At 44.2% G+C, this 12,100-nt stretch overlaps 1 protein-coding gene across 1 annotated transcript in view; it reads right to left on the bottom strand.

The window, feature by feature from the left end:
- LOC144497643 (uncharacterized) overlaps positions 1-12,100 on the bottom strand; it is a 53,823-nt gene that overhangs the window by 37,700 nt on the left and 4,023 nt on the right. The window lies entirely within an intron of this gene.

Here is a 12,100-nt window from a genome sequence, read left to right as displayed (position 1 = left end):
GAGGCAGGGAAGAGGGGAGAGAGTGAGTGACAGAGAGATAGGGAGGGGGAATGAGAAAATAGGTGGAGGGGTGCAGTTGGGAAGAGAGAAAACAGGCAGTAATGAGAGGGACTGGAGGGAGCAGGAGTGTAAAGAGGGAGAGAGAGAGTGGGATGAGGAAGAGGGCAAGTCAGAGTGGGACGTTTTGAGTGTGGGAGCAGGAGAGAGAACGGCAGAGCAGATGACAGGGATTGGGAGAGTGGGTGAGAAAGAAAGGGCAGAGTAGAGAGAGCATCTGGAAGGCAGGTAGTGTGGGAGGCTGTGAGATCAAGGTGAAGGGGTTCAGAACTCAGGGTGGCAGAGAGAGTGAGAGAGAGCATGAATACAAAAGTGGGAGAGTGTGAGAAAAAGAAACGAGGATAGTTGATGAGAGCAGGAGTGTGGGAGGAAGAATAGGATGGTGTGAGAGAGAGTCAGAGAGAGGAGACAATGTTATGTGGGATCTTCTGTATGGTTTGCCCACATCAGCTTGGAATTCTGGGTCCAGCCTGGAGACTTTGTTGTATTCTCTGAAAGTACAATGGACAGAAGCTTTCTCATGGCCACAGAAACAAGTTGTTGGTGCAGCTGGAGACTGGGAGGTGACTGCACCGGAGTGATCCTAAAGGAAGTAGCTGCACAGATAGTGGATTCATTGGTTGTAATTTTCCAAACATCCCTTCTGATTCTGAAGAAGTATCGGAGGATTGGAAAACTGCCAATGTGACACCGCTATACAAAGAGGGAAAGAGGCAAAAAGCAGGTAACTATTGGCCGATTGACCTAACATCTATTGTTGAAAAAATGTTGTTATCAATTAAGGAAGTAATTGGGGCACATTTATAAAATCATAATCTAATCAAGCTGAGTCAGCAGTGTGGATAGAAGGGAACCAGTAGATGTGTTGTATTTTGACTTCCAGAAGGCATTTGACAAGATACCTCACAGGAGGTTAAGTCATAAGATGGTTAAGTCCATGGTGTTGGAAGTGGTATATTGGCATGGGTAGAGAATTGTCAAAGGGACAGGGAACAGCGATTGGGGATAAGGGGTTCATTTTCAGGTTGGCAACCTCTAACGTGTGGGGTTCCACAGGGATCAGTGCTGGGACCGCAACTGTTTATAATATATATGAATGACTTGGATGAAGGGAGCGAATGTATGAACTTGATGAAGGAGCAACACTCCGAAAGCTGGTGATACCAAATAAACCTGTTGGACTTTAAACTGGTGTTAGAACCATAGAAAATGACAGCTCAGAAACAGGCCTTTTGGCCCCTCTTGTCTGCGCCGAACCATTTTTTGCCTCGTCCCACTGACCTGCACTTGGACCATATCCCTCCACACCCCTCTCATCCATGAACCCATCCAAGTTTTTCTTAAATGTTAAAAGCATTTACTACTTTATCCAGCAGCTCATTCCATACTCCTACCACTTTCTGCGTGAAGAAGCCCCCCTAATATTCCCTTGAAACTTTTCTCCTTTCACCCTTAACCCATGCCCTCTAGTTTTTTTCTCCCCGAGCCTCAATGGAAAAAGCCTGCTTGCATTCACTCTAACTATACCCATCAAAATCTTATACACCTCTATCAAATCTCCCCTCATTCTTCTACGCTCCAGAGAATAAAGTCCCAACCTATTCAATCTCTCTCTGTAACTCAGCTTCTCAAGTCCCGGCAACATCCTTGTGAACCTTCTCTGCACTCTTTCAACCTTATTTACATCCTTCCTGTAACGAGGTGACCAAAACTGTACACAATACTCTAAATTCGGCCTCACCAATGCCTTATATAACCTTACCATAACACTCCAACTTTTATACTCGATACTCCGATTTATAATTTATAAACGTACCAAAGGCACTCTTTACGAACCTATCCACCTGTGACGTCACTTTTAAGGAATTCTGTACCTGTATTCCCAGATCCCTCTGTTCAACTGCACTCTTCAGATTCCTACCATTTACCCTGTACGTTCTACTTTGGTTTCTCCTTCCAAAGTGCAATATCTCACACTTGTCTGTGTTAAATTCCATTTGCCATTTTTCAGCTCATTTTTCTAGTTGGTCCAAATCCCTCTGCAAGCTTTGAAAACCTTCCTCACTGTCCACTACACCTCCAATCTTTGTCTCATCAGCAAATTTGCTGATCCAATTTACCACATTATCATCCAGATCATTGATATAGATGACAAACAACAATGGACCCAACACCGATCCCTGCGGCACACCACTAGTCACAGGCCTCCACTCAGAGAAGCAATCCTCCACAACCACTCTCTGGCTTCTTCCATTGAGCCAGATCAAATTTACTATGTATAACCAGCGACTGAACCTTCCTAACTAACCTCCCACAAGGGACCTTATCAAAGGCCTTGCTGAAATCCAGGTTGACAACATCCACCGCCTTCCTTTCATCCATTTTCCTGGTAACCTCCTCGAAAAACTCTAATAGATTGGTCAAACATGACCTACCATGCATAAAGCAATGGTGACTCTCCCTAATAAGGCCCTGTCTATCCAAATATTTGTAGATCCTAGCCCTTATCACACCTTCCAATAACTTGCACACCACTGACGTCAAACTTACTGGGCTCTAATTTCCCAGATTTCTTTTGGAACTTTTTTTAAACAACGGAACAACATGAGCCACCCTCCAATCACCCGGCACCTCCCCCGTGAATACTGACATTTTAAATATGTCTGCCAGTGCCCCTGCAAGTTCATCACTAGCTTCCCTCAAGGTCCGTGGGAATACCCTGTCCGGTCCTGGGGATTTATCCACTCTGATTTGCCTCAAGACAGCAAGCACCTCCTCCCCTTTAATCTGTAAAAGTTCCATGACCTCCCTACATGTTTGCCCTATTTCCGTAGACTCCATGCCCGTTTCCTCAGTGTTGTGAGATTTCTTACTGTGACTTGGACAAAGGAAGCAAATGTACTATAAACAAATTTGCAGATGACAAAAATAGGTGGAAAGGCAAGTTGCAAGAGGGAAACAGTTTGCAGAGAGATCTTGATAGGTTAAGTAAGTGAGCAAAAAGTTGGCAAATGGAGCAGAATGTGGGAAAATGTGAAGTTGTTCAATTTGGAAGGGAGAACAAATGAACAGAGTATTATTTAAATGGAGAAAAATGGAAGAAATTTGCAACACAAAGTGACTTGCGGGTTCTTGTGCACGAAACACAGAAAGCTAACACACAGCGGCAGCAAGAAATCAGGAAGGCTGATGGAATGTTGGGCTAATTTCAAGGGGGATGGAATATAAGAGTAGGGACAACTTGCTGCTACTGTACAAGGTACTAGTGAGACCATATCTGGAGCACTGTGAGCAGTTTTGGTTCCCCTTATTTAAGGAAAGTTATTATTCCATTGGAGGCAGTTCAGAGAAAGCTGACTAGGATGATCCCCGGTACGGAGGGATTATCATGAGGAAAGTTGAAACAATTTGGGACTCTACTCATTGGAATTTAGAAGAATGCGATGTAATCTCAATGAAGCATAGAGGATTATTAAGGGGCTTGACAGGGTAAATGCTGAGAGGATGTTCCCCCTCATGGGAGAGTCTAGGACCGAGGGCATAGTCTCAGAAAAAGAGGCATCAGCTTCAGACTAAGATGAAGAGGAATTTCTTTTCTCAGAGGGTAATGAATATCTGAATTCTTAACTGCAGAGAGTTGTAGATTCTGAGTCGAACAGCATGTTCAAGGCTGAGATAGACAGATTATTAATCAGAGAAGGAAGCAAGGGTTATGGCGTTAAGGTGGGAAAGTGGAGTTGAGGGTGTGAGTCTTTGGAACACCTTGCCACAGACAGCTGTGGGGACAGAGTCCTTGTGTATATATAAGGCTGAGATAGATGGATTCTTGATCAGGAATCGAAACAAGGGCTTTGGGGAAAGGGCAGGAAAGTGGACGTGAGGAATGTCGGCTCAGCCAGGATCATATTGAACGGCAGAGCAAGCTTGAGAGGCTGAATGGCCTACTCCTGTTCCTATTTCCAGTGGTCTCATGGAGACGGCAACTGTGTGAGAGTAGCAAATTAAATTCACATGGTAAGTTCTGGTAACACCTTTTCATTTTTAACTATAGATTAAGAATCAAAATAGGATGTGATACCAACCTTCAATAAGGTATACTGGCTTGTACAACTGGCTTATAACTTGTAGAACCAACAAGGGAACAAGCTATCTTGGACTGGGTGTTGTGCAATGAGAAAGGATTAGTTGGCAATCTAGTTGTGAGAGAACCCTTGAGGACGAGTGGCCATAATATGGTTGAATTCTTTGTCAAGGTGGATAGTGATATTGTTGATTCTGAGACCAGGGTTCTGAATCTCAATAAAGGTGTCCATGATGGTATGAGGGATGAATTGGCTATGATGGACTGGGAACATTACTGAAAGGAACGACAGTGGACAGGCAATGGCAGGCATTTAAAGAACAAATAGGTGAACTCCAGAAGTTGTTTATTCCTGTTTGGTGCAAGACATGGTAAGGGAATTGTGCCCAAACCATGGCTTACAAGGGAAATTAGAGATATATCAGACGCAAGGAAGATGCATACAAATTGACAAGAAAAAGCAATAGGCCTGAGGATTGGGAGCAGTTTAAAATTCAGCACAGGAGGACCAAGGGATTGATTAAGAAGGGTAAAATAGAGTAGGGGAGTAAACTAACGGGGAATATAAAAACTGACTGTAAAAGTTTCTATAGATATGTGAAGAGAAAAAGATTCACAAAAATGAATGTAGGCCCAGCTGTGAGGAGGATGCAGAAATGCTTCAGCGTGATTTGGACAGGCTGAGTGTGTGGGCATATGCATGGTAGATGCAGTATAATGTGGATAAATGTGCACTTATCCATAAAATAATCGAAACCCTACAATGCAGAAAGAGGCCATTTGGCCCATCGAGTCTGCACCGACCACAATCCCACCCAGGCCCGACACCCATATCCCGACATATTTACCCGCTAACCCCTCAAACCTACGCATCTCAGGACACCGAGAGGCAATTTTCGCATGGCCAATCAACCTAACCCGCACATCTTTGGACTGTGGGAGGAAACCGGAGCACCCAGAGAAAACCCACGCAGACACGAGGAGAATGTGCAAACTCCACACAGACAGTGACCCAAGCCGGGAATCGAACCCAGGTCCCTGGAGCTGTGAAGCAGCAGTATTAATCACTGTGCTACCATGCCATCCACTTTGGTAGCAATAATAGGAAGACAGATTATTACTTGAGTGAGTGTAAATTGAGAGAGGCGGATACTCAGTGAGAACTTGGTCTCCTCGTACATTAGTTGCTGAATGTAAGCGTGCAGGTACAGCAGGCAGTAAAGAAGCCAAATGTAACTGGTTTGATGAGTGAGTTTGCGGACGACACAAAGGTTGGTGGATTTGCAGATAGTGGTGAAGACCATCAGAGGATACAGCAGGCTATAGATCGGTTGGAGACTTGGGTGGAGGTATGAGGTAATGCATTTTGGAAGGTCTAATACAGATGGGAAATATACAGTAAATGGCAGAACCCTTAAGAGTATTGATAGGCAGAGGGATCTGGGTGTACAGATACACAGGTCACTCAAAGTGGCAATGCAGGTGGAGAAGGTAGTCAAGAAGGCATACAGCATGCTTGCCTTCATCGGCCGGGGCATTGAGTTTAAAAATTGGCAAGTCATGTTGCAGCTTTATTGAACCTTAGTGAGGCCGCACTTGGAATACAGTGTTCAATTCTGGTCGCCACACTACCAGAAGGATGTGGAGACTTTGGAGAGGGTACAGAAAAGATTTGCCAGGATGTTGCCTGGTATGGAAGGCATTTGATATGACGAGAGGTTGGAGAAACTTGGTTTGTTCTCACTGGAACGACGGAGGTTGAGGGGCGAACTGATAGATTATGAGGGGCATAGACAGAGTGGATAGTCAGAAGCTTTTTCCCAGGGTGGAAGAGTCAATTACGAGGGGGCATAAGTTGAAGGTGCGAGGGACAAGGTTTATAGGAGACGTACGAGGCAAGTTTTTGTACACAGAGGTTGATAGGTGCCTGGAACTCTCTGCCGGGAGAGGTGGAAGGAGATACGATAGTGGCTTTTAAGGGGCATCTTGACAAATACATGAATAGGGTGGGAATGGAGGGATACGGTCCCCGGAAGGGTAGGGGGTTTTTGTTCAGTCGGGCAGCATGGTCGATGCAGCCTTGGAGGGCCGATGGGCCTGTTCCTGTTATTTTCTTTGTTCTTTGATATGTTGACCTTCATCGCAAGAGGATTTGAGTATCGGAATAGGGATGTTTTGCTGCAATTGTATAGGGCATTGGTGAGGCCACACCTGGAATATTGTATGCAGTTTTGGTGTCCTTATCTGAGGAAGGATGTCCTTGCTATAGAGGGAGTACAGCGAAGGTTTACCAGGCTGATTCCTGCGATGACACGTCTGTCATATGAGGAGAGACTAAGTCGGTTAGGATTATATCCACTGGAGTTTAGAAGGGTGAGAGGGGATCTCATAGAAACTTATAAAATTCAAACAGGGTTAGACAGGGTAGATTCATAAAGAATGTTCCCAATTGTGGAGGAGTCCGGAACGAGGGGTCATAGTTTGAGGATAAGGGGTAAACCTATTAGAACTGAGGTGAGGAGAAATTTCTTCACTCAAAGGGTGGTGAATCTGTGGAATTCACTACCACTGAATGTAGTTGAGGTCACAATGTTGTGTGATTTCAAAAAGAAATAAGATATAGCTCTTGGGGCTAATGGATCAAGGGATATGGGAAGAAGGGGGGAGATCAGGATATTGAATTTGATGATCAGCCATGATCAAAATAAAAAGCAAAGCATGTTCGAAGGGCCAAATGGCCTCCTCCTGCTTCGAGTTTCTATGTTAACTGGAGAACTATCTGGAGTGGCAGTTATCTGTCAATCACCTGAAAGCAGTTGGTTCATGAGTGTTAATCAGTGAAGCAGGAAGTAAAACTAGCAAGCGACTCATCAGAGGGTCTATAAATAAGACACACCTTTCAAAATGCATGGCCAGTAACAGGTGCATGAGACAGGTGACTGCGCTGCACTGGGATGGAGACTGAGTGAGCGGCGAATTAGGTTCATGTGGGAATGAAATGCACAGGGGAAAGAAATGTGGTTATCATTGGAATTATTCGAAGATAATTAAATGAGTAATTTAATTAAATTTAACGAGATAACATGAGGAACAATGCAAGACAGGTGTTATGTTGCAGCTGAGGAATGTGTGATTTTGGATGTCCAGGTGTTCCATGACAAACACATCTGCAGCAAGTGTCAGCAGCTGGAGGACTTCCAGATCAGAATTAGTGAGTTAGAGGCTGAACTGCAGACACTGCACAATGTAAGGGAATGGGAGAAATACCTGGACAATTTGTTCCGGAATATGGTCACACCTCTTCTCCAACCTCTCATCATATCGAATGCCCTCCATACCAGGCAACATCCTGGCAAATCTTTTCTGTTTTGGTCAGCAGTGAGTGACAGGAGGATGTGACCGAGAGTGAGACAGGTAAAGGGACTGAGCAGAGATTAATGGAGGAGCCTCAGACTTTGCAGTTGTTGAAAAGATTTGAGGTGCTTACAATCTGTGTGGATGAAAGCAAAGGCTGCAAAGTGAATAAGCAGTCTAACCATGGCACCATGATACAGGAAGCCTATCAAGTGGAGGATAGCAAACAGGAATGTGGTGGCAGTACGGGACACTATAGTGCAGGGCACAGACATTGTTCTCTGCAGCAAAAGCGAGAGCCCAGACAGCTGTGTTGCTTGACCAGTACCAGAGCATGTGCTCAGAGCTGAAGAGGAATTTTCATTGTATGTGGGAGGATCCAGTTGGCATGGTCCGTGTAGGTACCAAAGACATAGACAGGACAAGCAAAGAAAATTGTCCTGGTCCACTCCACTAATGTTCAATCAGGGTGATATTGTGGGCTGGGTGGGGACACTGAGGTTGGAGGGAAGTGGTCACGGAAGCAGGGATATTTGGGATGTCTGTAAAGGGCATCGTCACCATGAGAGGCTCGGTAACAATTAAGAGGCAGAACCTCAAAGTTAATAATCTCTGGATCATTACCTGAGCTACATGTAAACTGGCGGAGGGAAAATGAGATGACAAAGATGAATGCTCAAAGGCTGCTGTGAGAGAAATGGGCTCTGGATCATGGGCATTGGCACCAGTATTGGGGATGGTGGGGTTGGTTTGATTTGATTTATTATTGTCACATTTGTACTGTGAAAAATATTGTGTCTTGCAGGCTATACAGATGAAACGTACTGTTCATAGAGTACATATGAGAGAAGGAAAGGATAGGATGCAGAATATAGTGTTCCAGTTACAGATAGGGTGAAGAGAAAGCTCAGCTTAATATATGAAAGCACCAATCAAAAGTCTGATGGCAGCAGGGAAGAAGCTGTTCTTGAGTTGGTGGTACGTGTTCTCAGACTTTAGTATCATTTTCCCGATAGAAGAAGGTGGAAGAGAGTATGAGAGGTGCACGGGGTCCTTGATTATGCTGGCTGCTTTTCCTGAGGCAGCGGGAAGTGTAGACAGAGTCAATGGATGGGGGCTGGTTTGCGTGGTGGATTACGCTACATTCACAACCCTTTGCAGTTTCTTGCAGTCTTGGTCAGAGCAGGAGCCATTCCAAGCTGTGATACAACCAGAAAGAATGCTTTCTATGGTGCATCTATAAAGGTTGGTGAGAGTCATGCTGGTCATGCTGAATTTCCTAACCCTCCTGAGAAAGTAGAGGCATTGGTGGACTTTCTTAACTATAGCATTGGCATGGAGGGACCAGGACAGGTTGTTGGTGATCTGAACACATTTAAACTTGAAGCTCTCGACCATTTCCACTTCCTCACTGTTTTTGTGGACAGGGGCATGTCCTCTAATACGTTTCCTGAAGTCAATGACTCTCGTTCGTTTTACTGACATTGAGGGAGATTGTTGTCACACCATTTTACCAGATTCTCTATCTCTTTCCTGTAGCCCCTCTCATCGTTGTTTGAGATTTGACCCACTATGGTAGTGTCATCAGCAAACTTGAATATCGTGCTGGAGGGGAATTTGGCCACGTGGTCATAGGTGTATAAGGAGTATCGTAGGGAACTGAGAACACAGCCTTGTGGAGCACTGGAGTTGAGGATGATCATTGAGGAGATGTCGTTACCTGTCCTTACTGATTGTGGTCTGTACAAAAGGAAGTCTCGGATCCAGTCGCAGAGGGAGGAGCCAAGCCATAGGCCACGGAATTTGGAGATGAGTTTTGTCGGAATAATGGTGTTGAAGGCTGAGCTGTAGCCAATAAATAGGAGTCTGACATATGTGTCTTTGTTATCTAGGTGATCCAGGTTTGAATGTAGGATAGGGGACCTTTTGCGGTGATAGGCGAACTGTCGTGGATCAAGGCAATCTGGGAGGCTGGAATTGATTCATGCTATGACTAACCTTTCAAAGCATTTCATAATGATGGATATTAGAACCACCGGACAGTAGTCAAGTTAGTTTATTTATTAGTCACAAGTCAGGCTTACATTAACACTGCAATGAAGTTACTGTGAAATTCCCCTAATCACCACAGTCTGGCAGCTGTTCGGTTCAATGCACCTAACCAGCACGTCTTTCAGAATGTGGGAGGAAACCGGAGCACCCGGAGGAAACCCATTCTAACACACGGAGAATGTGCAAACTCCACACAGACAGTGACCCAAGCCGGGAATCGAACCCAGGTCCCTGGCGCTGTGAAGCAGCAGTGCTACCCACTGTGCTACCTTGCCGCCCCGCTTGCTGCCTGATTGTTGGGACTGTCTACACCTGAACTGCTAGAATGAGTGTTCTCGCAAATTGCATAACTCGGGAAGTAAAAACGGCTCCAAACTAAAAACGGAGGGTTAGCTACCTTGAATATATCTGGGGTAAATCAGGGGTTGATTCAAGTCAAGAAACCATCATAATAATATGGGAAATGAGGATCATAGAATAGCAGGAATGGACAAAGAGATAAAACCGAAGAATGCACCAATAGTCAAGACTAGATGGTACAAAGATAATAAAAAGATGAAACTAAAGGCTCTGTATCTGAACGCACACAACATTCATAACAAAGTAAACAAATTGACAACACATATTGAAGTAAATGAATATGAACTGATAACTTTACAGAGACATTGCTGCAGGAGTAAAGGATAACATTTAATGACATTCAAGAAGGATCGGAAGCTCGGTAAGCACTGTTTATCAAGGAACTCATTGGTGCAATAGCTGGAGACCTTGGTTCAGGAGATCCGGATATAAGATTGGTTTGGAGAGGAGGAATAGCAGGGGAAAGAAGTCAATAGTGGGAGTGGTCTACAATCCTTGCAACAGTCGCTACAATGTGGGTCACAGATAAAGGGACAGTAATAATCATGGGTGATTTTAATCTGAAGATAAACTGGAAAAATCAGGCTGTCAATGCCTAGATGGGGAGTTCACAAAATGCTTTCGAGAGAGTTTCTCATCGCAGCACATCCTGGAACTAACCAGAGAGGAGGTTATATTAGACTTAGCTTTGTGTAATGTGACAGGAATAATCAGTGAAATCAGAATGAAGGCCACACTTGGTAGCAGCCACTACAATATGATTGAAGTTGAAATCCAGTTTGAAAGGGCAAAGAGAGGGTCTAAGATCGGTATTTTAAACTTAAATAGAAGCAACTATCTGGTCATGAAAGCGAAGCTAGTTGTAGTGAACTGGGTCCCCAGGCTTGGGGATATATCGATAGAGAAGCAATGGCAGATATTTAAGACAATATTTCAGAATATTCGTAATAAATATATTCCTACTGTAAAGAAAATCCCCAATGGGAGGACCCACCATCTGTGGTTCACTAAAGAATTTAAGGAAAAACTCAAATTTAAAAGCATATAACTGAGCAAAGATGAATGGCAGGTCAGATGACTGATCAGAATATAAAGAACAGCAGAGATCAAACCCCCACAATAATGTAGCAGCAGCAAAATAGGTATCCAGTGTTCCCACACTAAACATAAGGAGAAGTCACATTCTCTGTACAAACTGGAGGCACTTGGCATACCAGGAAACTCAATACAATCTTGATCTTCCACTGGATAGTGATGCCCCACCCAGAGGAACAATCTATACAATGGTTTAATCATTGGTCTCAAAGGGACCACTGAAAACCCCATTGGAAATGATGTAAGGAGTTTATTTGCTCTGTTTCCTGCCTAATGGCATCATCAAAACAGAAAACTATCATTATCACAATGCTGTTCCTGTGATCTTGTTGTTTGGAAATTGGTTTTCTCATTTTCTACATTCAAACACTGCGGGAATGAAGGCAGCATTTGATTATTTCTCTGTGACTAGAGGTGAGTTATTTTCCTTACTGTTGCTTGCTGCTCCTTTCTCTCTCTCACCCCCCATTGTTTTTCATGAGGATTTCTTGTCCCCTATCCCCTCTTCAGGAACAACAGAACCTTTCCCCACACTGCAAACCACTGGGAAACTGGACAGTGATATTGTTCTGAAGGTCAGCCCTCAGAATGGATTGGGCCTCTGATCAAATTCATAGAGTGAGCGGTGGGTTCACTGGTTCACGACCTCAATGGAGTCACTCAAAAACTCAACCTCAATCCAAACTGCCCTGTCACCCTCCCTATTCTAGATTTAAAGCTATACCTACTTTGATCTAGACTCTGTGACTGTGTTAAACCTGTGGATGTTGATAACCTCCCTTTTATTGCGAACCTTGAACATTTCAATAAGATCACCACACTCCCTCCCTTATCCAGTGCAGACTGGCAGTTCCTGATGTCCCTGTTCTTGATTATGATGTCCAATTCCACCAAACAGATTATCTGCCGTTTAACACTTGCTCTCTAATGTCTGTGTGTCTTCCTGATAAATGATGATAAAAACATGTTTCCCAGAATGACAGACGAGACCAGTCCAGTCTCCTGGAGCAATTCCATTTCACATCCTGAGATTGGTGCTCTATTCCTCTGGTTATACAGATCCCTTCACTGCTTTGAAGCACAGTGCTGCTGGCTTCAGAC

The sequence above is a fragment of the Mustelus asterias genome, chromosome 8 (assembly GCF_964213995.1).
Source record: "Mustelus asterias chromosome 8, sMusAst1.hap1.1, whole genome shotgun sequence".
Taxonomy (NCBI): Eukaryota; Metazoa; Chordata; class Chondrichthyes; order Carcharhiniformes; family Triakidae; genus Mustelus; species Mustelus asterias.
This window is presented reverse-complemented; position numbering and strand designations above follow the sequence as displayed.